The sequence below is a fragment of the Vanessa cardui genome, chromosome 14, assembly GCF_905220365.1.
Source record: "Vanessa cardui chromosome 14, ilVanCard2.1, whole genome shotgun sequence".
In the NCBI taxonomy this organism is placed as follows: Eukaryota; Metazoa; Arthropoda; class Insecta; order Lepidoptera; family Nymphalidae; genus Vanessa; species Vanessa cardui.
This window is the reverse complement of record NC_061136.1, coordinates 2362395-2389355: the sequence shown is the minus strand read 5'-3', so window position 1 is coordinate 2389355 and position 26961 is coordinate 2362395. Positions and strand designations below refer to the sequence as shown.

The following is a 26961-nucleotide window of genomic DNA, read 5'->3' as shown; positions in this document are numbered from 1 at the left end:
AACTGGCAGACAGTTGATGCAATAAGAAGTAAATTAAGCTAAAGCATTAGTATTTTGTTAAATCAAAAGTTGCAAGCACAGCTTGTTGTATGACACAATCTTACAGTTTATTTAATTAAATGAATTGTAATGGACAGTTGACGGAGCGCGAGATGAATTATAAACAGCGTAATAGGCAACGTCAATGGTGCTCGGCTAAATTGGACTTCGGATGGTGGTTAAAATCGTGTTCTCTCTGATCTCACCTCTCGATAATTCAAAGAAAACACCTGGAGGAATCACAAGGACGATCTTGTTAGCCAATATAAGGGTTCTTTTAGTAGGGCTATTCTGAAGGACTCATGGTCCACCGCTGTAAGAAATATTAATCATTTTAATTCCTTACATGCACTACTAACTGTGGAAATTTAGATGTTATGTAATCTATTCGTTAACTCAAGAGTAATAAGTATTTTTGTTTAGTCGTATAATATAATCCACAACAGGGCGATTTCCTAGACATTTTCTGCCTCGCACAACGACTTTGTGGAACCAGCTTCCGCCGGCGGTTTTTCGGAAACGATACGACATGGGAACCTTCAAGAAAAGAGCGTATTCCTTTCTTAAAGGCTGGCAACGCACCTGCAAGCCCTCTGGTGTTGCAGATGTTCATGGGCGGTGGTAGTTACTTTCCATCAGGTGAGCTTCCTGCTCGTTTGCCACCTATGTCATAAAAAAAGATATATGGATGAAGAATTAGTGGGCATGCATTAAGCCCTACCAAAAAAATTAAATTCTAATTTACAGACCGTTTAAGACCGTATATTAATCGTAGTAACTTAGACTTGCATGTTTCAATGACAAATATATGATGCTCAGTGTAGCAAGAAAATGATTCGGGGAAGTATGAGCTGACGCGATTTAAAAACGCTTCGTCGACTTTTCTAAAGTTTCATCCGTGAACGGTGATATTCTGTCAGAACTCACTACGTGAAATATCGAACGTTTACGGTGATACGCCGATTCGATGCATTAATCTTCAAAATTTCATAACTAAACTAGCGACCCGCCCCGGCTTCGCACAATACTGATACTAAATATACAAATATAATTTGTTTATTTTCATAAATAAATAAACATGAGACAACATCACATACATTAATCTGATCCCAATGTAAGTAGCTAAAGCACTTGTGTTATGGAAAATCAGAAGTATCGACGGTACCACAAACACCCAGACTCAAGACAAAGATGAAAATTAATGAATCAAGTAAAATTGAAAAAATGAAGGAATCGAACCCGGGACCTCGGAGTGGCGTACCCATGAAAACCGATGTACTCACCACTCGACCGCGGAGGTCGTCAAAATTTATTTACGATATCACATTACAAACGTCTAAAATTTTCAGTGTTTCTTTACTTTATTGACCACGTATTATATATAGAAAAAACTTCTTCTTAAATCAATCCATCTATTAAAAAAGCGCATCAAAATCCGTTGCATAGTTTTAAAGACTGAAGCATACAAAGGGACATAGGGACTGAGAAAGCGACTTTTTTTTAGATTATGTGACTATAAACGTCAATTTCACAATCGTGTTCGAATTGTTTCGACGTTCTTAGAGAATAATCTGGGAGAATAAACAACATAACTAAAAATCAATTAATTTTGTTTTTAATAAATTATTTTATACTTCGTAATTTTATTCAAAGTTTATCTTCGTTTAAAGAGGGTTTGCCGTTTATTCGATGGACAACGACGAGCTTTCAATAAAAGTTTCATAAAATACAGTTTCATTATGAACGACGCATATTTTATAAAGATTATTAATAACAGATTTTTTTATGTCAATATCATTATAGCCAGTGTAATTACAGGCACAAGAGACAGTGAATCTTAGTTTCAAAGATGGCGCATTGCCGATGTTGGCGATAGTTCATATTTATTTTCTCCAGACCTCTTTCTGGTAGATAGAGAGTGGGCATGTATGTGTTATCATATCGGTGATGACGTCATCATCAGTTTATCTATTTTTACACAGTGCCAATGTCATTTGCAGTGTCGATCAGTACACCAGCTGGTCAAATAGCCAGTATATACTAATATTATAAAAATGAATGTGTGTGAGGAAGGAAAACTACTGAATGTATTTTATTGAAACTTTAAAGTAATATACCGTATACATCATAATAATACGTAGAATATGATTTGTATAAATTTGGCGTATAAAGATAAAGTATAAGGAAAATGTAAGTCGGAAGAAAAAGTCAGCGGTGATGTATTTTTTTATGTACAAATGTAATAAAGAGATACCGGAACCGGTGATCCAATATCAATTTTTTTTACTGGTAGAAATATACATTACGCTTGCGTACTATACATAGAAGTTATATTTATATCATATATATGTAATTTTATTTATTAACTAGCGACTCGCCGTATCAGCATGAAATATACTACAGATTTTTTCTTGTTTCTTTACTATATGGTCCATGTATTATATACAAAAACCTTCCTCTTGAATCACTCTATCTATTAAAAAAAACGCATCAAAATTCGTTGCGTAATTTCAAAGATATAAGCATACATATAGAGCGGTAAGTGAGTTTATTTTATACTAGGTAATTTTATTTACACCTGTGCGAAGCCAGGGCGGGTAGCTAGTGTTAAATAAAAATCTATAGATTCTTGTAAGCCTTTGTTTAAAAAACAGTACGGTATTAAATCAGTACTTACCTGTGCGAACTGAGATAGAATACATATTTTATATGCGTATGTATTGAAGGGGCATTGACCTCGTGGGTGCAACCCTTGCTTTTCCTCTGAGTATGCTAATATGTCAGTTGGGATTATCCTCACTTACACCTGATATTGATTTAAAATCTTTGAAGACTTATATTGTAAGAAACTGCAAAGATGAAAGCTTATTCATCATTTATATATATTTGGTTTTAGTTGCTATCCACGGCTTCGCGTTTTAAGAGTTGGTTATCAGATGTTAGTCGTATAAATGTCTGCCCATATTTAGACTTCAAGCTTGCTTCAAACCTAATTAATTCAAATCTTTACATCGTCGATCCCACAGTGCCTTAAAATGAAAGTCTTCAACCAGTGCGTCTTACCCGTCATAACATATGGAGCCGAAACGTGGACACTCACGGCAAGGCTGGTCCACCAGTTTAAAGTCGTTCAGCATGTTATGGAAAGAGCTATGCTCGGCGTCTCTCTGGGGGATCGCATCAGAAATCAGGCAATCCGCCAAAGAACCAAAGTCATCGACATAGTCCACCGGATTAGTAAGCTGAAGTGGCAGTGGGCTAGCCATATTTGTCACAGAACCGATAACCGTTGGGGAAACGTGTTCTAGAGTGGAGACCGCGTCTCAGCAAACATAGTGTAGGACGTTCTCGGGCACGGTGGTGTGACGACTTACACAAGGCGGCTGGCAGAAGCTGGATGCGAGTAGCCCAAGAACGATCTCAGTGGCGTGCAATTGAAGAGGCCTATGTCCAGCAGTGGACGGAAATGGGCTGATGGATTAGATTGGATTGTCTTTTTTTAAACTAGCTTACAGAGAAGGACATACATGGCTTTGCTGTATCTATCTATAATAAAAGTAAAGCAACAGCCTGTAAATTTCCCACTGCTGGGTTAAGGCCTCCACTCCCCTTAAGGAGAGGGCTTGGAACATATTCCACCACGCTGTTCCAATGCGGGTTGGTGGAATGCGTATGTGGCATAATTTCGATGAAATTAGACACATGCATGAAACATGAATTGTAAACACAATTAAGCACATATATATATAGTGGCGCTTGCCTGGGTTTGAATCCGAAGTCATCGGTTAAGATGCAAGAGTTTTTACCACTGGGCCATCTGAGCTCTATCTATGATACTAATGCTAATTCGTTCTAAAACAACTGATATACAAATTAAACCCCATATGAGAGTCAAGTAGCAATTATTTCATTACACAACTACCTTTAATGGAAATCCCTACAATAGGATGCAATTAGATGAGTTAATTATCACGTCGGACGTAAAGTTTAATTTAGTGCGATGAAAATTGCGGTAGTTTGGTTTAAACGAACCCGGAGCTGAGTCCATTAATTAAACAAAGATATAACTGACTGTAAATAATTTTTGCATATGTAATTATTAGGGAATTATGTGGAAAAAAAATTATCGTATCTGGAAACATGGTAGATTTGTTTGAAAATGATTTTTATTGAAGGCATTTTTTATTGAATAAAACCAGTGATATGTGATTTATTATTATTATTATCTATACTTATGTTATAAATGGGAAAGTAACTCTGTCTGTCTGTCTGTTGCTCTTTCACTACCAAACCGATGAATCGAATTCGGTGAAGTTTGGTATGAATCAAATTTTATCTCCAAAGTTAAGAAAAAAGACTACTATACTTTTTTACACATGATAACAAAGCCTCTACAACACTACAGCGAGTCTGCGGACAACATTTAGTTATTATATATAGCAACAAAATGGTATACGCGCCACGTACTTTCAGGAACATACCATCTCTACACCAAATCCCTCTGCTCGCTTAAGTTTCTCTAGTATTTTCTTGTCTTATTTAAAGTTTCATCAGACAGTTTAAGGAGATGGTCTAACCTCCATGGTTTGCCAATTGTTAGAAGTTTCACATGTACTAGTGATGATGGTCAGTTTTGCTGGTGAGGATATTTTGTGCTTAACCTTGCCATCTTAATTCTGTTCCAAAATAACGAGTTTATCTAAAAACTAAATTATATATATCTTAATTCAATGTTTATTTTTAATTGGTCAAAATTACATCACTGGTTCAATATATGTATATATACAATTGAAACTTATTTGAACCTAAAACTTCTTTTGCTGTTCTGTATAGAAGAACGATTGAGTGTACGAATGAAAGTGTGTTTATGTAATTTAATAAGGGACAGAGCAATTAAGACCTAAAATAAATGATAAAAATCTCCATGATCATAAATCTTTTGATCACTTTGTTGTGCTGCATTTGGTTAGTGTTGTAACACACAGACTAAACACAAATTAATTGGAATTACGGATATGAGTACTTGAAACTAGATATATGCCGCGTATGTTTGTCTCATTTCCTAGTTGCTGAACATCACAAAGTGCTTTGAATGAGTTCTGTAAACTTCATATTGAGCGAGTGAGTTTCGTGATCTAGTACTGGAAATGGCTTATAACATGAGCTGAACGATAATTTTACAAATTACATATAAAAGAGCATCCTTTGGTTAAATCTTATTAAAGATCATATTAAAGTAATATAGTTCATACAATATTGTAACAGCTAGATAATTACCCATTGTCGGCGTAACGCCTGCTTTCCTATTATTCTTAAGAAGAGATAAGTTATGCTCTTTTTGAAGATGTAGATTGTAGGTATTTTTTTCCACCAAAATGTTAAGATTCGAGGGACGTGGATACATTTGTGGCAAGCATTGTGGCTCTTAATTTGGCCTATTCAAAAATTTAAGGCTACTATCAAAAGTCAATTTATAAAGAAGGCATCTTACTTGACTTCTGGGCAAGATAAGATAATTGCTATTTACTGATATACTCTGTAATTAAAATTGTGGAAAAGAGTAACTACTGAGGTTCTTGCCGGCTGTCGGTTTTAATTTCCAAATTGAATTTAACAGCTTAACATATCGATTCAAAATTACTTTTATTAGCCTCCTTGAATAAAGAATATTATGACATGTAAAGGCTTTGGAGCTACCACGAATGTGAAACTGTGATATCTCGATATCTACTATGAGCCACGTGTTCAATCTGCTGGGCCATTTCAATTTCTATTACATAGTAAATAGGTGATATATTACTTTGAAGATAGTTAAACTTATTCTGTGTATAATTAAATGATTACTGAAGATCAAAATGAGTGCAGCAATTAATAAATAAACTTTCAACAACCAGATCAATTAACCTATTTTTAAGCTGAACATTTTTTGAACTTATAATTTGAAGGTTGCTTGCATCTATCCTATTTATTTGGCTTCAGAACAGAGAACTATTTGAGAAAAAATTGGGAATTGTATTCCAAGCCAGATGCCAATACTCGAGGCCATTGTTGGTTGATTGGTCCATCTTTGAAACAGTTGAGCTACTTAGGTGGTTGGTGGATAATATTAGCGTAATCATAACCAACTCTTTAACTGGCTATATCGCTCTCAAGTTTTTATATGAATTTAATCTAGAAGACATCATACTCACTCACAAAGATGGTACCACACAAGGGCTATTTGTATTGGTATGTTTCTATCTACAGGATGGGGGGGCATTATAAAAACACAAGCAATCGGCCGCCGCTTTACTCGTGTTTTAAGGTGTTGGTTGTCATGTGTTCGGCAAAACTAGTAGTAGTAGTAGTCTGTAGAGTATATAATTGTATTGTAGTAGTATATAATTGTATTTAACTAATATGATTGTATTTTTTAAATGTTGAAAAAGAGTAACTACTGAGTTTTTTGCCGGTTCTTCTCGGTGGAATCTACTTTCAGAACCGGTGGTAGCTTCACTTAATTGTTAAATGACAAAAGTGCTTGTAAAAGCTCACTTGAATAAAGTCTATTTCGATTTTTGTAGAGTACCCTGTGCTTTCTTGGAGTTCATGCTTGTTTCGTACCAAATTTCATCAAATCCACTTTAGTGGTTTTGTCGTAAAAGAGCGACAGACAGACAGACAGACAGACAGAGTTACTTTCACCTTTATAATATAGATGCAAAGGGACGTAGCATCGTAGTCGTAGGTTATTTATTTAATTAAAATGAATGTACTTATTATACCAGCTGTTTCTCACAGATCTAGGTACTCCATGTCAGGAACCGAAAATATTCTCGTTGGAGTCATCTGTATAAGCACTAGCGGTAAAATAGAATGCAGTTGTAATTATACTTGAACTAATTGGACTATTTAGCGTGGCCGTTTCCCGCGTTATTCGAATGAATATATTTTGAATGAACTGCATTGTTGCTTTCTTTATACCTATCTCTTTCTAGCTAATATAAATCTGTGCTGACAAAAAACATAAAATATTTGAGGTTATGTAAGAGAAGCATACAATGAGATGACACTCATAACATAATAATATACAACATTCATCGGCTACGTTATCAGAGATAATAATTACATAATCATTAAAATTTAACAAAGGCTCAACATTTCATTAAATAAACAAATGATGGAATTAAATACAATTAAGAATAAAATTATAATTTTGTATGTATGTAAATTTTAACAAAAATGAGTTATTATAGGCTACGTTGATACTCTATGGAACTGGCTCAATTTCTCGTGTACCCTGTTCTAGTTATAAATTTAAAAAAAAAAATACAAATTTATATTTCGTTCCATAATATTATTTATTCTTTTAAGTTTCTTGCTCGCTGCAGTTGCTTTCGAATAACGTTGACTGTAGCTTCCGTCTTTAAAAGACGGAACGACTCCAAAAACGACAATTCGAGTGTAGCATTTACTACTTTAAAGTACTTACTACGTTACACTGTCACTTGATACAGTATCTTGATATAGTATATAAGTCCCGTTATATATTATATAAAGGAAAGCATTTATTTCTTCAATATTGTTTTAATGAAATGTTTAAGTTTATCTCGAGTTCGATTCGTCGCTTAAAAAAACTTTCGTTTCTAAACGAAAGTCTTTATAAATATTTTTTTACGAATTATGACAAGAAATTTTTGGAGTTGATTATTTATGTTACTAGTCATCACATCGTTTCATTCGGAAATAATTCAATTCTAGTGTGTTTTTTAGTTTGATTTTAATTAAGACTTTGAGCTGTTATTTTCCACTATTAATTAGATCAGTTGTATTTAATAGAATATTTTAGAAAATTTACAAACATTAATTAAGAAATTTCAAGTTTCGAATAAATAATTCACGAATATTTTATTCAACGAATTATATCGAAGAATGTGAACGATAGTTATGTATTCACGGCAATGTGGTAGTAAATTCCTCCCAAACCTTACCTCTAACAAAAGAGAAGGATTTCCGCCAGCTGTAATAAATACAGTCTGGTTTAAACTTATACATAACAATCATTTTCAATGTTACCAACATCTAACACGTAAAGTATTTTAAAATAGTGTTATAAATGTTAAGTAATAGTCTGTCTGTTCGATTTCTTATTACCACTAAACCACTGAACAAAACTTAATTATAATTAACATATAGGTAGGCATCTATTTATCATTTGAACCTTCAAGAAAAGAGAGTAATCCTTTCTTAAAGGCCGACAACGCATGCAAGCCCCCTGGTGTTGCAGATGTCCATGGGCGGTGGTAGTCACTTTCCATGACGACCTCCATAGTCGAGTGGTGTGTACACCGGTTTTCATGGGTACGCCACTCTGAGGTCCCGGGTTCGATTCCCAGCCGAGTCGATGTAGATTACCATTAGTTTTCTATGTTGTCTTGGGTCTGGGTGTTTGTGGTACCGTCGTTACTTCTGATTTCCATAACACAAGTGCTTCAGCTACTTACATTGGGATCAGAGTAATGTGATGTTGTCTCATATTTATTATTATTATTATGAGGTGAGCCTCCTGCTCGTTGCCACCTATCTCATAAAAAAAAATCTAAAAAGTTATTAGAAGACATATTCCACTACCAAGCATTTTAGCTATTTAGTTGCTGAGAGACGAGTAGAAACGGTGAACTGGTATTCACAAAGAAGTTCTACACAATGCTCGACCACTGAAACATGATCCTGCGCAGGTTCTCGCTCTGTTTAAGTATTGACTTACGTACCGAAACGAAATAGTCCAGGATAGTAAATGTCAGTCCATTCAATATCTCCTGGACTATGTCGAGTCCGTACCTTAAACACATTTTTTAAATTAAAAAGCGAAACTTGTCCCTACTGAAATAGAAAATTTTGAAGTTGCAGTGTGCAACTTTACTTATCTACCGTTTTCATTCACTGAGCTCAGATTAAAAATAAACTAGAAATGGTGAAATCATTGTTCTGTATCCGAGTAATTGGACTACAGAGGTTGAAGGTTCAGTTTTAATTGAGTCGTTTTCTTTTAATCACGAATCGTCTGACGAATCCTTTTCCGAATTCCTTCCTTGTTACGGAAACTGTGATGTTTAATTCAAAAAGGCTTTGTTGTTAATTTAGGTACAAAAATCGATATGTTAATTTTGATAATATTTTTATAAAGCATCGTCATTTTAGAGCCGAGATGGCCCAGTGGTTAGAGCGAGTACATTAACCTATAATTGCGGGTTCATAGCCAGGCAAGACCGCTGAATTTTCATATGCTTAATTTGTGTTTATAATTCATCTCGAGCTCGTTGATGAAGGAAACATCGTGAGGAAATTTGCATGAGTCTTATTTCAACGAAATTCTGCCACGTGTGAATACAACCTGCATTGAGCAGTTGGTGGAGTGTGCTCCTAGCCTTCTTCTCAAAGGGAGAGAAGTCTTCTTATAAAAGTCTTCACACACGAATACGCTTCACCTCAAATTTTCGATATTCAGAAATATAAAATATGTACTTGTATTTTTTTTTGCTGTCTTCATTTTTCGTTAGCAACACAACACACCAAAGCGTGAGTAGCAGAGCACTATACCAATCCAATCCAACCCATCAGCCCATTTCCGTCCACTGCTGGACATAGGCCTCTTCAATTGTACGCCACTGAAATCGTTCTTGGGCTACTCGCATCCAGCTCCTGCCAGCCGTCTTGCGTAAGTCGTCACACCACCGTGCCCGAGGACGTCCTACACGTGGCATCAACATCAATGGCGAATACATCTCTCACTTGAGATTCGCAGACGACATCGTCATCGTGGCAGAAACGCTGCAGGACCTACAACAAATGCTGAACGAGCTGGCTGATTCTTCTAAACGTATCGGCGCACGGATGAACTTGGATAAAACCAAGGTCTTGTTCAATGAACATGTTCTACCGGAACCGCACTATACCAATTCACGCAAATAGTTAAGCATTAGGGAGGTGACTTTTTTTTTTAAATTTTATTTCAATTATTTTTCCATAAATTATGCACAAAATATTGTGCAAATTTAACGTTCGATAAATGTGTTATATGAAGGGAACTGTTAAAACAAAACGTTTGAGATCTAAAACACGCATGAACATTGCTCTACGCAATTAATCTCTCGTCTGATATAAATGTAATTTATTAAAATCGGTATTACGCTTGTCGGAATAAATTTACAAACGGCCTGTTGCGGTTACGTCATTTTGTGTTTGCGTTAATTATCAGTGCAAAAAGTGCAATCAAAACGCGTATTTTATTTGTAAATCATCGTTAAGTAAAATCATTAAAAAATTGATAAAGCCAATCATTAAATTTCTAGTCATAGTACGTACAAAGATATCAAGAGTGAGAATCGTTTGAAAAATATTTATTTATATCGAATTTTTTCAACAAACTTATTACTTGAAATCAAATAAACCACTCACTTTAATTAGCTTATTTTGAGACAAAAACGAGTAACTCCACACTTAAATCTGATAAGCTTTACCAACGTTTCCTTTCAGGATCTCTATCGAGTTGAGTAGAAGCAATCTGCGAAATTATTGATGAGACCAAACCATCGATCGGTGAGCTCAAGTGCTTCGACACCCTTACGTTACACAATATTATCGGTTCCGATTGCTGTGATCATAGGACCTTTTGAAACGAAGCACCTTCTGACGTCAGCTTATGCCTTTACTCCTTGGGAACTTTAGAATTTTCAATAAAATATAATGGTGTGACTGCATCTTTGTTATAATGGTTAGCTTATAAAGAAACTTTCGAAAACTGGATTCAAAATTAGGTACAGCCAAAATTAGTATTTGGTTAATTTTTGTCAGAAAAATCAGTAACGGTACTGTATCTAGAACTGGAATGTGTATACAGAAATGTAATTTCTATTTCCCGATATTACCTGTACACCAGTCATTTAAACTAGCTTCTAATCAAGTGAGGCAATTAAGTATTACATACATTACTTATATGCAATTCAACGAACTATTGAAGCGCTATAAATGCTAACCGACTTTGATTGAGCTGTAACTTTGAGCCCCAATAAATATTTAATAAAGTCATAAACGATTATTGATTGTTTTTTTTTTTTAAATAAGATGCAGTCAATATTTTTGAAGAGCTTTACTTTGCGATACGATAACGGGTTATAAATGTTTCAAAGATATTTATCTACTTGTGACAAAAAGAAAATTGATAGCGGTACGTCCGCGAACAGTTGTGACTAAAATAAACAAGGTATTTTTTTGTTTACATTTCTCCTTCGATATTACCTTCTTATATAGAACCTTATTCTTCCCGTATGAGGCCGGGACAAGTAGCTTGTATTCCAAATCAAATAAGTCTTTGAAATAAAAGAATATACTTTACTAAAGCAAGACAGTTTGTTTCGATGTTTCGTTATATTTCTTTTATGGGGTTGTATTTGCATTTTGTCAATAGGTATGTTGGAAAAACATTTATTTCTATTGTAATGAAAAGTACTTTGTCTTGTCTTGATTATTCGGACAAATTTAGAAAACTTAACACATCACTGTATTCTATTTCATTCAACCAATTTATCAAAACAAATGAATAAAAATATTATTTAAATTCCAAAGTTCTTTAGCAAATATAACTTTATCTCATTACAATATGATGAATGATATTCGATACGGGTCAAAATATAATTTATTTAACTATCCTCGAAGTAATAACATATTTATTACCGTGGAAAACAAATGTGACAAAAATAACCTTCGATCCAAATTCAATTAAAAAAATTAATTAAAGTCAGATATTATACGTAAAAGTTAACTATTTTATTCAGTAGAGATGATAAGGATAATTAAAATTACGATTAAGATGTCCCAAAGAGTTAATTTATGACGATTTTGCCTTGTAATCTTGTTACTTGACAGTATTCATTTGTAAATGTAACATTGTTTAAGAGGCTTAAGACTGAGAATGTATTTTGCAAACCATTAGGGTGTCCATAGAATTGTGAAGAGCGCTTTTATGTTAGGCAAATACAAGCTTATTGGGTTTCGAGAATCTGGAGAGTTTCGAGTGGTATTCTCGTCAAGACATATTCATTTGTTTACTTTGTCTTTTCATGTAAATTTTGTTTACGGGGTGATTAGTTTAATAGTGCTATGTTTTTCTTTCAAATATAATTTCGATTGTGAGAGAAAGAGATGAAATAGTGTTTGATAAACACTTCGAAACAACTGTAATAATTGAGGAATTGTAAACACGACTTATTTATGACATTACTACATATTATAAAACAAAACACTGTGTTTGTCTTCTCAATTTGTGCGCAATAAAACTTTAAACGGATTTTTAGACATTTTTGCAGAAGGAAATGGAGTGTTTTATGAATAAAGTTTAAGAGTATAATTCATAAAATGTGTTAGGTGACTAAGTATACCAATGGTTCTTGAAATATTTAGAAACACAAGCATACTGAGAGCTATATTGGCGTGCGTTTAATGGATTTATACGTATACTAGCTACTGGCCTAGCCTTTGCACGAGTTCAATACTGATACTGAATATACTTCACTATATTGTCCATATATTATACACAAAAATCGTCCTCTCGAACCACTTTATTATAAAAACTGCATCAAAATATGTTGCGTAATTTTAAAGATCTAAGCACACATATGTAGTAAGCGACTTTGTTTCAGACTATTTAATGATACATAACTATCCTATCTTACTGTAATAATATTGAAAATGCGATTAACACTCAGAAAGGACCGGTATAGCACATAGGTTACTTTTCATTTGAAAATATTAAGACGAAAATTAATGCGGAATCTATTATAAGGACACAGTACATAATAAAAGAATAAGAAGTATAAAAAATTTAAAACAAAAAAAAAGAAAAACAACAAAAATAAAAACATGTTAACAAGCTATAACAAACTAACTAACCCACAAACTTAATATACAAAAAATACAAAAACAGCAACAATACAAAACACCACAATGATACACAACGTGTCCTGAAGATTACCATTCAGCTTCCAAGTTGGGTTCCAAGAACCCAACGCTGATTTTCAATGGTACCCTGTGTGGTTGTGACAATATATGAACTGTTGTTTTTTTTATTTTTTTGTGTTTAATTCTAAGAATTGAAATGTGGTTTTATGGTGTGTACAATAAAGGATATTTAATTAATTAATTAGTTTATTTTTTTGTGTTTAATGCTAAGATTTATGTGGTTTTATTGGTGTGTACAATAAAGGATATTTAATTAATTAATTAGTTAATTAGCATCACAATTATAAATGTATAATTGGATTAGCATAGATAGACATTTCAGAAAACATATGTAACTGAGGCTCTGTTATTCTAGATAAGAATGATATATATGAAATTCTTAAGGGATAAATTTTCTTATCCTAGCGCTGATGCAGATAAAAACTTGATACGACATAATTTACTGTAATTGCCTGATCGTAAATTTTAGGCTGTAATTATTTCACAGAGCTAATTCATAAAATAGTGTTTATGAAAAAAAATCATTATTTTATTATTTTTTTTTATAAATTTGCTGTTATCATTATTTGTACCATTCAGTAAATAAAAACCGCTAGCTAACTGTGAAAGTCTCGTCAAAATCAATCTAGCCATTCCAGAGATGGGCCGGAAAAAACAGACAGACAGACAAATATTGTAAAAAAATGTTATTTAATAAAAATAATAATGCAAACAGACTCCAATTTTATAATATGTATACATAAATAGTAATTATTATAGGAGAATAGACAGGCATTAATAGTATGTCCTCTCTAGTAGTTCAATAGTCTTTGCCACATTCTTCGAAATACGATACAACGTCATTCTAATATGATAAAGTTTAACGTTTCAAATAATAATAACAGTAAATTAAAAAAAGTAAAGTAACAGCCTGTACATTTACCACTGCTCAGATAAGGCCTCCACTTCCATTAAGAAGGGGGCTTGGAACATATTCCACCACGGTGTTCCAATGCGGGTTGGTGGAATGCGCATGTGGCAGAATTTCGAAGAAATTAGACACATGAAGATTTCCTCAAGATGTTTTCCTTCACCACCGAGCACGAGATGAATTATAAACACAAATTAAGCACATATATAAGTGGTGCTTGCCTGGATTTGAACCCGCAATCAACAATTAAGATGCACGTGTTCTAATCACTTGACCATCTCAGCTCTCAAATTATAATCATGACGTCATAATTTTTTTTAATATGTACGTAACAGACAAATGGCCATCCGACTAAACATGAATGAATACGTAGTTTGTCCAGTCTAAACACAATGAACTACATACCTTTAACGGTTCAAGATAGACTGGTTTTAACAAGATATTGTCTCAAAGTACGAATGAGCATTTGTCAAGTTTAAGCTCAACAAATAACAACATACTTTCAATAGTTCAAGTTATAGTGGTTTTATTAGTCATTATCTACGATTGTCAAAAGTATTCTATAGTGCTAAGGATGTGATGTTATATAAAAATTATAGTAATTAACATTGTAATAGTAAGTCCATTAGCAATTAGCCAGCGGGTTCAACTCACGTTTTTTTTTTTTTTTAATTTTTTAGGTTTACCAACAGTTGTTTACACTGAATATAACACGTAAAACATTTAAAATATATACATAGAATAGCGTAACAACTAATTATAGGTAAACACCGCTTGTACACATAAAAAGTAAAAAGTAGCTACAGCAAATTCATTTAACACAAAATACAGATAAACTAAAACTTAATTACAAAAACTTAATTAAGAAAAAAAAATGTTTAACAAAAATATGTATACATAAAAGTGTCTTATAAAAGTAGTTATTTTATTAATCAGTGTAAGATAAGCCAGTACAAGTTGATTTCAACTTAGTGAGGGATTCATAATGTAAATCGATTTGATCACTGCAAGCATTTATCACTTTACATAATCTAGAACAGGGAGAGTTGGCACCTAACACAGTCTTTCTAAGAGGTGGACAGAGTGGTGTGATCGAGCTGCCAGGGAGCCTAGAGGGTACACGCAGCTTGAATAGGCCAAGAAGCTGGGGACAGTCAATTTTGTGGCAAAAAATTTTACCCGCAAACATTGCATCCAGTATATGCCTACGATTGGCTAGGGACTTCATGTTGAAGTGTTTAAGGCGACATTTATATGAGCGTATTTTTTTAGCAATGCCATTATGAAACGCAAGGTGCCATACAAATCGTTTTTGAATACGCTCAAGTCGCAGTGAGTGTGTAGCATAATGTGGTCTCCAGACCACGCTACAATATTCCAAGACACTACGAATCAAGCTATTATAAATTAATATTTTGGTATTTTTGTCGCGAAATATCTTACAATTTCTTAGAACAAACCCTAACATGCGAGAACCTTTATTTATTATTGTGTCCATATGAGGTATAAAAGTTAATTTTTTATCATATACCACACCGAGGTCGCGAATTTGATCTACTTCCTTTATTTTATCATTGTTAATGTAGTAATCAAAAGCATTCAATTTCTTTTTCCGCGAGAATTTAATATGATGACACTTTTTAGAGTTTAAGTGCATTCCATTGTATTTGCACCATAGTATGAGCCTATTGATGTCGCTTTGTAAACGTATAGAATCTTCATTTGACTTAATTACACTGACAAACTTTAAATCATCAGCAAACATAAATACGTTAGAGAAAAGAAAACAGTTTGGAAGATCATTAATAAAGTAATTGAATAACACTGGTCCCAAATGGGAACCTTGAGGAACACCTGAAGATATTTTTTGTATATTTGACTCATAACCATTCACTACCACAAAGAATTGTCTGTTTTGTAGATATGAACTCAACCATTTTAGAAAAGAACCAGAAATCCCGTATGCACGTAGTTTGGAAATTAAAATGTTGTGAGGAACTTTATCAAAGGCCTTACTGAAGTCGGTGTATATTACATCAGCTTGATGGCCCGAGTCTATTGTATCAATTAATAATTCTGTAAATGGAACCAGATTTGAATTGGTGGATCGAGAATCGACAAATCCGTGCTGATGATCGCTTAAATATAATTTGAGGTGCCTATTGATGTAAGGACAAATTAATGATTCGAAAATTTTTGCCAGTGTTGATAAAATTGAGATTGGTCTGTAGTTGGAAATAGATTCTTTGTCGTCTGATTTATAAACAGGAACCACCTTTGCAACTTTCCACACTGAAGGAAAAACTCCAGACTCTAAAGACTTATTAAAAATTATTGACAGTGGATGAGCTAATTCAGAGCAGCATGCAGCGATAAACATCGGTGGAATTCCATCAGGACCGGGACCCTTATTGATGTCTACATTTTTTAGTTTTTTAAGTATAGACTCTTCGTCTAAAACGGGCTGACTTAAACACAGACTATAATTTTCTAATAATTTAAGATACTCAGAATTGAATCTATTATCGGGACTATGTTCGGAACAATATATAGAGGAGAAGTAATTTGAAAATAGCTTACAAATTTCTGTAGCATCTGAAGTAGTAGTTTTTCCATCAGTCATAGATATAGGATAATTACTAGTGCCTCCTCTTTTGGTCTTCACATAAGTCCAAAATATGTTTTGATTACTTCTAATTCTATCTTCTAAAGATTTTATATAATTGTTATAGCATACAGTAGCTAGTCTATCACATTGTTTACTAATATATTTTAAATCTACTTCATCTAACGGGTTTTTATATTTTCTGTAACCTATTCTTATCCTATATTTTACTTTTAATATTTTGATAAGTCTGTAGTTAAACCAGACAGGATATTTGTTACTCTTAGGCACACGAAATGGTATAAACTCTTTGATGACTGCGTTCAGTGTATCATAAAAAATCTGTATCATCCCATTCACATCACTTTGCCCCCTAAATATAGCATCCCATTCTATGTTTTTTAATTTTTCACAAATTGATAGATAATCTCCCTTGTGAAAATTTGGTCTTGCTTTAATGCTTTCATACGGGAGCCTTGCCTCAATTTCCAAAGGAATTACAATATCAAGAGGTGGGTGCTGTTGGTCAACATTACTTAAGGGGTTAACAGATTGATTGATATGACATAACGCATTCGTCGAGAGGACAAGATCTAGAATCCGACCAGCAGTGTTATTGACAAAATTAAACTGATTGAGTCCATTAACATGAATAAAATCTAACAAAATTTCACTTGTACCGGATAGTCCAATATTATTACTTGAACTCTCTGCTAATTGCCAATCAATGTTACTTAAATTAAAATCTCCCACAATATTCATAAGAGCGTCTGTCGATTTTTTTTTTTTTTTTTTTTTTTTTTTTTTTATGGTATAGGTGGCAAACGAGCAGGAGGCTCACCTGATGGAAAGTGACTACCACCGCCCATGGACATCTGCAACACCAGGGGGCTTGCAGGTGCGTTGCCGGCCTTTGAGAAAGGAGTAGGCTCTTTTCTTGAAGGTTCCCATGTCGTATCGGTTCGGAAAAACCGCCGGCGACAGCTGGTTCCACAGAGTGGTTGTGCGAGGCAGAAAATGTCTAAGAAATCGCGCTGTTGTGGATTTTCGGACATCAAGATGGTGCGGGTGAAACTTAGAATTTTGACGAGATGTCCGAAGGTGAAATTCAGCAGCCGGGATTAATCCGAACAATTCCTCGGAACATTCCCCGTGAAAAATTCGGTAGAAGATGCAGAGTGATCCAACATCTCTACGCAAAGCCAAAGGATCAAGGAGATCGGAAAGGGCTTGATCGTCGATAATTCGAGCCGCTCTACGTTGGATGCGGTCAAATGGAAGGAGCTGGTACTGGGGAGCACCCGCCCAGAGGTGAGAGCAGTACTCCATGTGAGGCCGAATTTGCGCCTTGTAAAGTTTTAGGCGATGGGCCGACGTGAAGTACTGTCTCGCCTTGCTGAGCACACCGAGCTTCTTTGAAGCCAATTTGGCTTTGCCTTCCAATTGACCGCGGAACTGAACGAGGCTCGAAATATCAACGCCAAGTATTCCGATACTACCTGTAGCGGCTATCGGGATGTTCTCAAATCGTGGAGATACGACAAATGGTGTTTTTTTAGCGGTTAACGCGCAAACTTGCGTCTTTTTGGGGTTGAAATGGACTAAATTTAGCCGGCCCCAGTTCGAGACTTCGTTTAACGAAGACTCGATTTCAGACACAAGTTTGTTCCGGTTTTCTTCGACGTTTTCCCGAGAAATATTAGCGCGGCCGGTGTATAAGGTGTCAACGGTACTGTCGTCTGCATAGCAATGAATGTTCCCGATTTGCAACAAATCATTGATATGCAGAAGAAACAGAGTGGGTGATAGGACGCAGCCTTGTGGAACACCAGCATTGACGAATTTTAAGTCAGAGCATGCACCGTCGACAACGACCTTGATGCTCCGATCTGCCAAAAAGCTGGTAATCCAATTGCATAATTTCCCGGGAAGCCCATAAGAAGGAAGCTTCGAAAGAAGCGCTTTGTGCCATACGCGATCGAAGGCCTTCGCTATGTCCAAGCTGGCTGCTAATGCCTCCCCCTTGCTCTCAACTGCTTCAGCCCACCTGTGAGTAAGGTAAACTAGAAGATCACCGGCTGAGCGACCCCGACGGAAACCGTACTGGCGGTCACTAATCAGCTGATTCTCCTCTAGGTACCGCAGGAGCTGGCAGTTAATAAGGGACTCCATTATCTTGGAGAGCAAGGAGGTGATGGCTATAGGCCTATAATTGGACGGATCTGAGCGGTTGCCTTTTTTAGGGATCGGATGCACCAAAGCAGTCTTCCAGGAGTTCGGGACGACGCCTAATGCGTAGGATTGCCGGAAAAGACGCGTTAAGACCGGTGCCAACTCGGGAGCACATGTCCGTAGCACGATTGGAGGGATGCCATCGGGTCCACTCGACTTGTGAATGTCCAAGGAAAGAAGTGCTTTCCGAACTGCACTTTGCCGAAATTTAACCTCCGGCATCGTCGTATCACATCGCGGGATTGATGGAGGTGACTTTCCTTGGTCATCCAGAGTCGAGTTCGACGCGAAGAGAGACCCTAAAAGATCGGCCTTCTCCTTCGCGGTATGGGCCAATGACTCACCGTCCCTGTGCAAAGACGGAAAAGAAGGCTGACAGAAATTCCCTAGGACAGCCTTAGCGAGAGACCAGAACGCACGTGTTCCTGATGGGAAGCGCACCAGTCTCTCGCCAATTCTGCCAATGTACTTCGACTTCGCCTCAGCTATCACGTTTTTGAAGGACCTGGAGGCAGAGTTATATTCCTTTCTGAATGTGCTGGTGTTTGTATCACGAGACGCCGATGCGTTAGCCCAGTCTTGGTAGCGTTCCCATTTTCGGCGTGAAGCCGTCTTACAGAGGCGACCAAACCAGGGCTGGGACTTGCCACCAATGGGCACCGCAGAATATGGAATGAAAAGTTCCATACCCTGAAGCACCACATCGGCGACAGAGTCAGCAACATCGCTCGGATCATCCATCGAGAAACAAACTCGCCCCCATGGGTAAGATGCAAAGAAGGACCGCATCCCATCCCAATCTGCTGACTTGTAGTGCCACACGCGACGACAGCCCGCGAAACGAGGTCGTGAGTATCGTGTAACTGGCACTGTACTCCGGACGAGACAGTGGTCCGACGAGCCCAGAGGGGGATCGACGACAATCTTATAGCCGTCCGGATGCGAAGTCAGCAGAAGGTCCAACAGGGAAGGTGTATGATCCTCCACGTCCGGTATTCGCGTTGGCGAGGTGACCAGTTGTGTCAAATCATAAGCCAAAGCGAAGTCGAGAACAGATCTACCCGCATGATCAGTGGTGCGTGATCCAAGCCACTCTGTATGATGAGCATTGAAATCGCCCAGAATAATGATCTCTGCGGATGGAGTCTGCTGCAGCACGGAATCTGTAGCCAATTGGACGTGCTCAACCAGTCGGTCGGTTTCGGCATTACCGCTATGGGACCTATAAAGGCACGCGTAGATTCGCGGATGGTCGTCGCAGTCTACGCGCAGCCAGATAATTGATAGGTCCTGCCCTTCAAGGCTGCCGAGGCGTCGAGAGCAGATATCATCTCTGACGTAAACGCACACCCCAGCTCGTGGCACAAAAGTATGCTCCAATTTGTACCCGGGGTAAGAGAGAAAAGACGTATCGGCAGGAGAAGATATCTGGGTCTCGGTAAGAAAGAGCAAGGCCGGCTTCGCCGTCTCAAGGTGAAAGTGAACGGCATTCAAGTTGGAGTTGAGTCCCCTTATGTTGCAGAAGTCCACAGCGAGTGTGGTAGGGGTGGCCTTATGATGCCTGCTCCGCTTGCCCCGAACAGTGGCGAGCGCAAAATTGCCCCCCCCAGAATTCGGAGGGCAGCCTAGGCATCCCTGCTCAGGCGGTGTACGTCCTGAGCATGGATGCCCAGAGAGGGATTCTCCATCGCAGTCGCTGATGGTACCCTCCTGGGGTAATGTCACCAAATTCTGCACAACCATGTTTTGGGGGGAGAGGGATCGGGCCTCCGGAACTCTCACTTACCGGACGAAACGCGGTAGCATAGCTACCACTTCACGCCGATTTTAAGTGAGAGAGTGGTACTTCCCCGGGCGTGCCGGCCCATTCGACTGCAACCGAGAGGTATGCAGTGTGGCACTACCACTTGTCGATTGCTCAAAAACTGCATTACAGTGATCCAGAAAGCATTCCAGTGTAGAACGGTGCACTGGTGGAGGAAGATATACTGCACAGAAAGCTGCATGACAAGCAGAACGTAATCCAGGAATGTCTATGACCACCCAGAGATCCTCACAACTACTTTCCCAGGCTTTAACTCGTTTAGATTTAATGGTTTTCTTAATAGCAATTAAAACTCCCCCTCCCTCTTTACACCGCGAACTAGAAGTCTCTCTGTCCCTCCTATAAACCAAGTAACGGTTGTCAAACAGTTCACTGCTAAGTACAGAATTATTGAGCCAGGTCTCTGTGAGAATTATAACGTCATAGTTATTACAACAAATATTGCGATACACTGTATGGGTCTTAGTTCTTAGACCACGGACATTTTGATAGTAAATTTGTAAACTAATTAATTTAAGCAATAAATATAGTAAAAGAGCATGCAACAAATTGTAAATAAAGATATAAAACACTAACTCAAATAATCTTACTTAAAGAGTCCAGGTTTTTAATTAAAATAGGATCTGTATTATCATTCTTCTTAACAAATATCCTACCATTTCTCACCCAAACATGCTTATAACGTCTCTCTTTAGCTTTGACCCTCGCTGCAGCATGAAGAGATTTGTTGGCTGGAGATAAATGTTCAACAACATAGACCGGCGTTTTATTGCCTGCAATCCCAAAATTAGCACTGCTAATTTTGTTCTCAGGGTTCTTTTTATTGTATTCAATAACAGCAGCTAAAAGCTGATCCCGTATTCTCGGTGAGGCTAACTGTACCACGATAGACCGGGGGCGGGTGTTGCTTTTATTAAGTTTAGCTATACGTGTGCAGTGCATGATGTCACTGTCCTTCACTTCGGTACCAACTACTGAGCCTAGCTGCTTAACGACGGTGTACAAGTTTTCCAGTTTATACTCTGGTAGGCATTGTATTTCAAGGTTATTAGACCTAGCCTGTTGTTCCAGATAATTAAGTCTTTGGTTCAATTCTGAGACAGTGTTTTTTAATTGTAGATTCTCTTCCTGTAGATCTTTTATGCCATTTAATGATACAATATGTTCTGACTGAAATTCATCAAATTTTTTGGTGTGGAAGGACAGCGATTCTTTTAACTCTTGAACATCATTTTTTATTGGTTTCAACTCCCTATTAATGACGTTGACAATTGTGCCATTCATCTGCTGAAGCATTTTCGAAAGCTCAGTTTTTATGACGTCTTGTATTATAGAGCGGACATTTTCAGCAGTAACAGTAGTTATTTCTGGAGGAGAGTTAAAAGCCGGCCTCTTATTTCCTCTTGTTGTGGACACATTCCGTAAAGGGGTGCAATCTTTTTTTACAGTTCTAGGCATTAGATTCATACATTCCGGACAGATCCATTTGCAATAGACGTCAGAGTCGCTTGGTATTGCCGGGATCGATAAACATAGAAAGTGGTAGTGTTTATTGCATCGAATACAGGTTATATAATGATCATGTTCAATATTATCATTATTTTCATCTGTGCAACATCCCCAGGATAGATAGGTAGATGCCATGTTTATTACTTAAATAATTATTTAAATCAGCTGGCCGGTTGTCTAAAGCGTTTTTAATAACAAACAATAAGTATTCAAGTTGAGATCGCTTCAAGTCGACGTTATCGGTGATCAATCGAGGTCGCGAGAAGAACGTCGTAAGCGCCGTGTAAAGCGTGTCGCTTACGCGTAATTATAAATCACTGTGCATGGACACTTGTGACGGTAATAAGTTTATAATTGCTAATTGAAATCACTAAATAATAGTTAATTAACACTATGTAGTGGCTCACCCTATTCACAGTTCGATGATAGATAGTTTTATTAGTTAAAATTTCACTTAAACTGTTCTAAACAACTTTTTAAACACTAGATAGGATTAAAGTTTATATGAGCAACGTTACATAGATGTTCAATGCACGGTAGCTACGAATTGTTTTCCTCGAGGCAAGCTTGGGATGCTCGAACAACACTCAGGGAATTGGGTCCGGAATAATAATAATAATTTGACACTTGTGAGAGTTAGTTATGTCGCGAGAGATCTTCTACATTGAAATAAATGTACAAATATTTTTTCAAAAGTGTAACTCCACCACTTGGTGGTAGGGTGGTAGTGCCACGCTGTATACCTTCGGGTTATAGCCGAATGGGCCGGCACGCCCGGGGAAGTACCACTCTCTCACTTAAAATCGGCGTAAAGTGGTAGTTATGCTACCGCGTTTCGCCCGGTAAGTGAGAGTTCCGGAGGCCCAATCCCCCTCCCCCCAAAACTTGATGGTTGTGCAGAATATGGTTAAATTACCCCAGGAGGGTACCATCAGCGACAGCGGTGGAGAATCCCTCTCTGGGCATCCATGCTCAGGACATACACCACCTGAGCAGGGATGCCCAGGCTGCCCTCCGAATTCTGGGGGGGGCAATTTTGCGCTCGCCACTGTTCGAGGCAAGCGGAGCAGGCATCATAAGGCAACCCCTACCACCCTCGCTGTGGATTTCTGCAACATAAGGGGACTCAACTCTAACCTCAACGCCGTTCACTACCATCTGGAAACGGCGAAGCCGGCCTTGCTCTTTCTAACCGAGACCCAGATATCTTCTCCTGCCGATACGACTTTTCTTTCGTACCCTGGGTACAAATTGGAACATTCCTTTGTACCACGAGCTGGGGTATGCGTTTACGTCAGAGATGATATCTGTTCTCGACGCCTCGGCAGCCTTGAAGGACAGGACCTATCGATTATTTGGCTGCGTGTAGACTGCGATGACCATCCGCGAATCTATGCGTGCCTTTATAGGTCCCATAGCGGTAATGCCGAAACCGACCGACTGGTTGAGCACGTCCAATTGGCTACAGATTCCGTGCTGCAGCAGATTCCATCCGCATAGATCATTATTCTGGGCGACTTTAATGCCCACCACGCTGAATGGCTCGGCTCACGCACCACCGATCATGCGGGTAGATCTGTTCTGGACTTCGCTCTAGCATATGATCTGACACAACTGGTCAACTCGCCAACGCGAATATACGCCGGATGTGGAGGATCATACACCTTCCCTGTTGGACCTTCTGCTGACTTCGCATCCGGATGGCTATCAGGTTACCGTCGATCCCCCCCTGGGCTCGTCGGACCACTGTCTCGTCCGGAGTACAGTGCCGGTTATGCGGTACTCACGGCCTCGCTTTGTTGGGTGCCGCCGAGTATGGCACTACAAGTCAGCAGATTGGGATGGGATGCGGTCCTTTTTTGCATCTTACCCATGGGGGCAGATTTGTTTCTCGTCGGATGATCCGAACGCCGCTGCTGACTCTGTTGCCGATGTAGTGCTTCAGGGTATGGAACTATTCATTCCTTACTCTGCAGTACCCATCGGTGGCAAGTCCCAGCCTTGGTTTGGTCGCTTCTGCAAAACGGCATCACGCCGAAAGTGGGAACGCTATCAAACCTGGGCTAATGCATCTGCGTCTCGTGATGTAAATACCAGCGCATTCAAAAAGGAATATAACTCTGCCTCTAGGTCCCTCAAAAACGTGATTGCTAGGGCGAAGACGGAGTACATTGGCAGAATTGGCGAAAGACTGGTGCGCCTCCCTTCAGGAACACGTGCGTTCTGGTCTCTCACTAAGGCTGTCTTAGGGAATTTCTGTCAGCCTTCGTTTCCATCTCTGCACAGGGACGGTGAGTCATTGGCCCATACCGCGAAAGAGAAAGCTGATCTTTTAGGCTCTCTCTTCGCGTCGAACTCGACTCTGGATGACCAAGGAAAGTCTCCACCGACAATTCCGCGGTGTGATACCACGATGCCGGAGGTTAAATTCCGGCAAAGTGCAGTTCGTAAAAGCACTTCTTTCCTTGGATATTCATAAGTCGAGTGGACCTGATGGCATCCCTCCAATCGTGCTACGGACATGTGCTCCCGAGTTGGCACCGGTCTTAACGCGTCTTTTCCGGCAATCCTACACATTAGGCGTCGTCCCGAACTCCTGGAAGACAGCTTTGGTGCACCCGATCCCTAAAAAAGGCAACCGCTCAGATCCGTCCAATTATAGGCCTATAGCCATCACCTCCTTGCTCTCCAAGGTAATGGAGTCCCTTATTAACTGCCAGCTCCTGCGGTATCTAGAGGAGAACCAGCTGATTAGCGACCGCCAGTACGGTTTCCGTCGGGGTCGGTCGGCCGGTGATCTTCTAGTTTACCTTACTCATAGATGGGCTGAAGCAGTTGAGAGCAAGGGGGAGGCATTAGCAGCCAGCTTGGACATAGCGAAGGCCTTCGATCGCGTCTGGCACAAAGCGCTTCTTTCGAAGCTTCCTTCCTATGGGCTTCCCGGGAAATTATGCAATTGGATTACCAGCTTTTTGGCAGATCGGAGCATCAAGGTCGTTGTCGACGGTGCATGCTCCGACTTAAAATTCGTCAATGCTGGTGTTCCACAAGGCTGCGTTCTATCACCCACTCTGTTTCTTCTGCATATCAATGATTTGTTGCAAATCGGGAACATTCATTGCTATGCAGACGACAGTACCGTTGACACCTTATACACCGGCCGCGCTAATATTTCTCGGGAAAACGTCGAAGAAAACCGGAACAAACTTGTGTCTGAAATCGAGTCTTCGTTAAACGAAGTCTCGAACTGGGGTCGGCTAAATTTAGTCCATTTCAACCCCAAAAAGACACAAGTTTGCGCGTTAACCGCTAAAAAAACACCGTTTGTCGTATCTCCACAATTTGAGAACATTCCGATAGCCGCTACAGGTAGTATCGGAATACTTGACGTTGATATTTCGAGCCTCGTTCAGTTCCGCGATCAATTGGAAGGCAAAGCCAAATTGGCTTCAAAAAAGCTGGGTGTGCTCAGCAAGGCGAGACAGTATTTCATGGCCCATCGCCTAAAACTTTACAAGGCGCAAATTCGGCCTCACATGGAGTACTGCTCTCACCTCTGGGCGGGTGCTCCCCAGTACCAGCTCCTTCCATTTGACCGCATTCAAAGTAGAGCGGCCCGAGTTATCGACGATCAAGCCCTTTCCGGTCTCCTTGATCCTTTGGCTTTGCGTAGAGATGTTGGATCACTCTGCATCTTCTACCGAATTTTTCACGGGGAATGTTCCGAGGAATTGTTCGGATTAATCCCAGCTGCTGAATTTCACCTTCGGGCATCTCGCCAAAATTTTAAGTTTCACCCGCACCACCTTGATGTCCGAAAATCCACAACAGCGCGATTTCTCAGGCATTTTCTGCCTCGCACAACTAATTTGTGGAACCAGCTTTCGCCGGCGGTTTTTCCGAACCGATACGACATGGGAACCTTCAAGAAAAGAGCGTACTCCTTTCTTAAAGGCCGGCAACGCACCTGCAACCCCCCTGGTGTTGCAGATGTCCACGGGCGGTGGTAGTCACTTTCTATCAGGTGAGCCTCCTGCTCGTTTGCCACCTATACCATAAAAAAAAGGGTTTTTGCATGCCCACCTGGTTAGGTACCACCCACTCATCAGATATTCTACCGCAAAACAATAGTATGCACTATTGTTGTGTTTCGGTTTGAAGTGAGTGAGTCAGTGTAACTACAGGCAAGGGACATAGCATCTTAGTTCCCAAGGTTGGTCACGCATTGACGATGTAAGGAATAGTTAATATTTCTTACAGCGTCATTGTCTATGGGTGTTGGTGACCACTTACCATCAGGCGGCCCATATGCTCGTCCACCAACCTACTCCATAAAAAAACCTACATCAATGATTGAATCTTGTATATTAATATCATAAGCCAATTTTTGTTCAAATGATTATGAGACGATAGCTGCGCGTACGAGATCGGTCATGGTCTTATTTTAAAGAGCTCTAGCCTTAGACGAGCAGAAAATTCAAGGGCATTCTTGATTACAATTAACTAAATTGTTACAATTTAATAAAGAAGTAATTTTAAAGAGGGTAAAAAAGACTCGTTAAAGAGCAGTAAACTGTCTTTTTGTATAAGAAAAAAATGAAAAACGTGAACAAAATTAAAGTAAATTGTTATCGACAAACTGACTCCAAGTGAACTGAAAACTTTCAACATTATGGCAACAAAATGTAGATGAGTGACTTGCAGTTTACAAAGAAATAAAGTCAAAACTAAATCTGTAATAGATTTCGAAATTCCAAAAAATGTTTTGAATAAATGGGCAGTTTTGTCTAGAATACGCATAAGCTCTACTAATGATTGCCTTGATTGCGGTGAGGTCGAACTTCT

At 38.5% G+C, this 26961-nt stretch overlaps 1 protein-coding gene across 1 annotated transcript in view; it reads left to right on the top strand.

The window, feature by feature from the left end:
* Positions 1–26961, top strand: part of LOC124535330 — a 164262-nt gene that overhangs the window by 12604 nt on the left and 124697 nt on the right. The window lies entirely within an intron of this gene.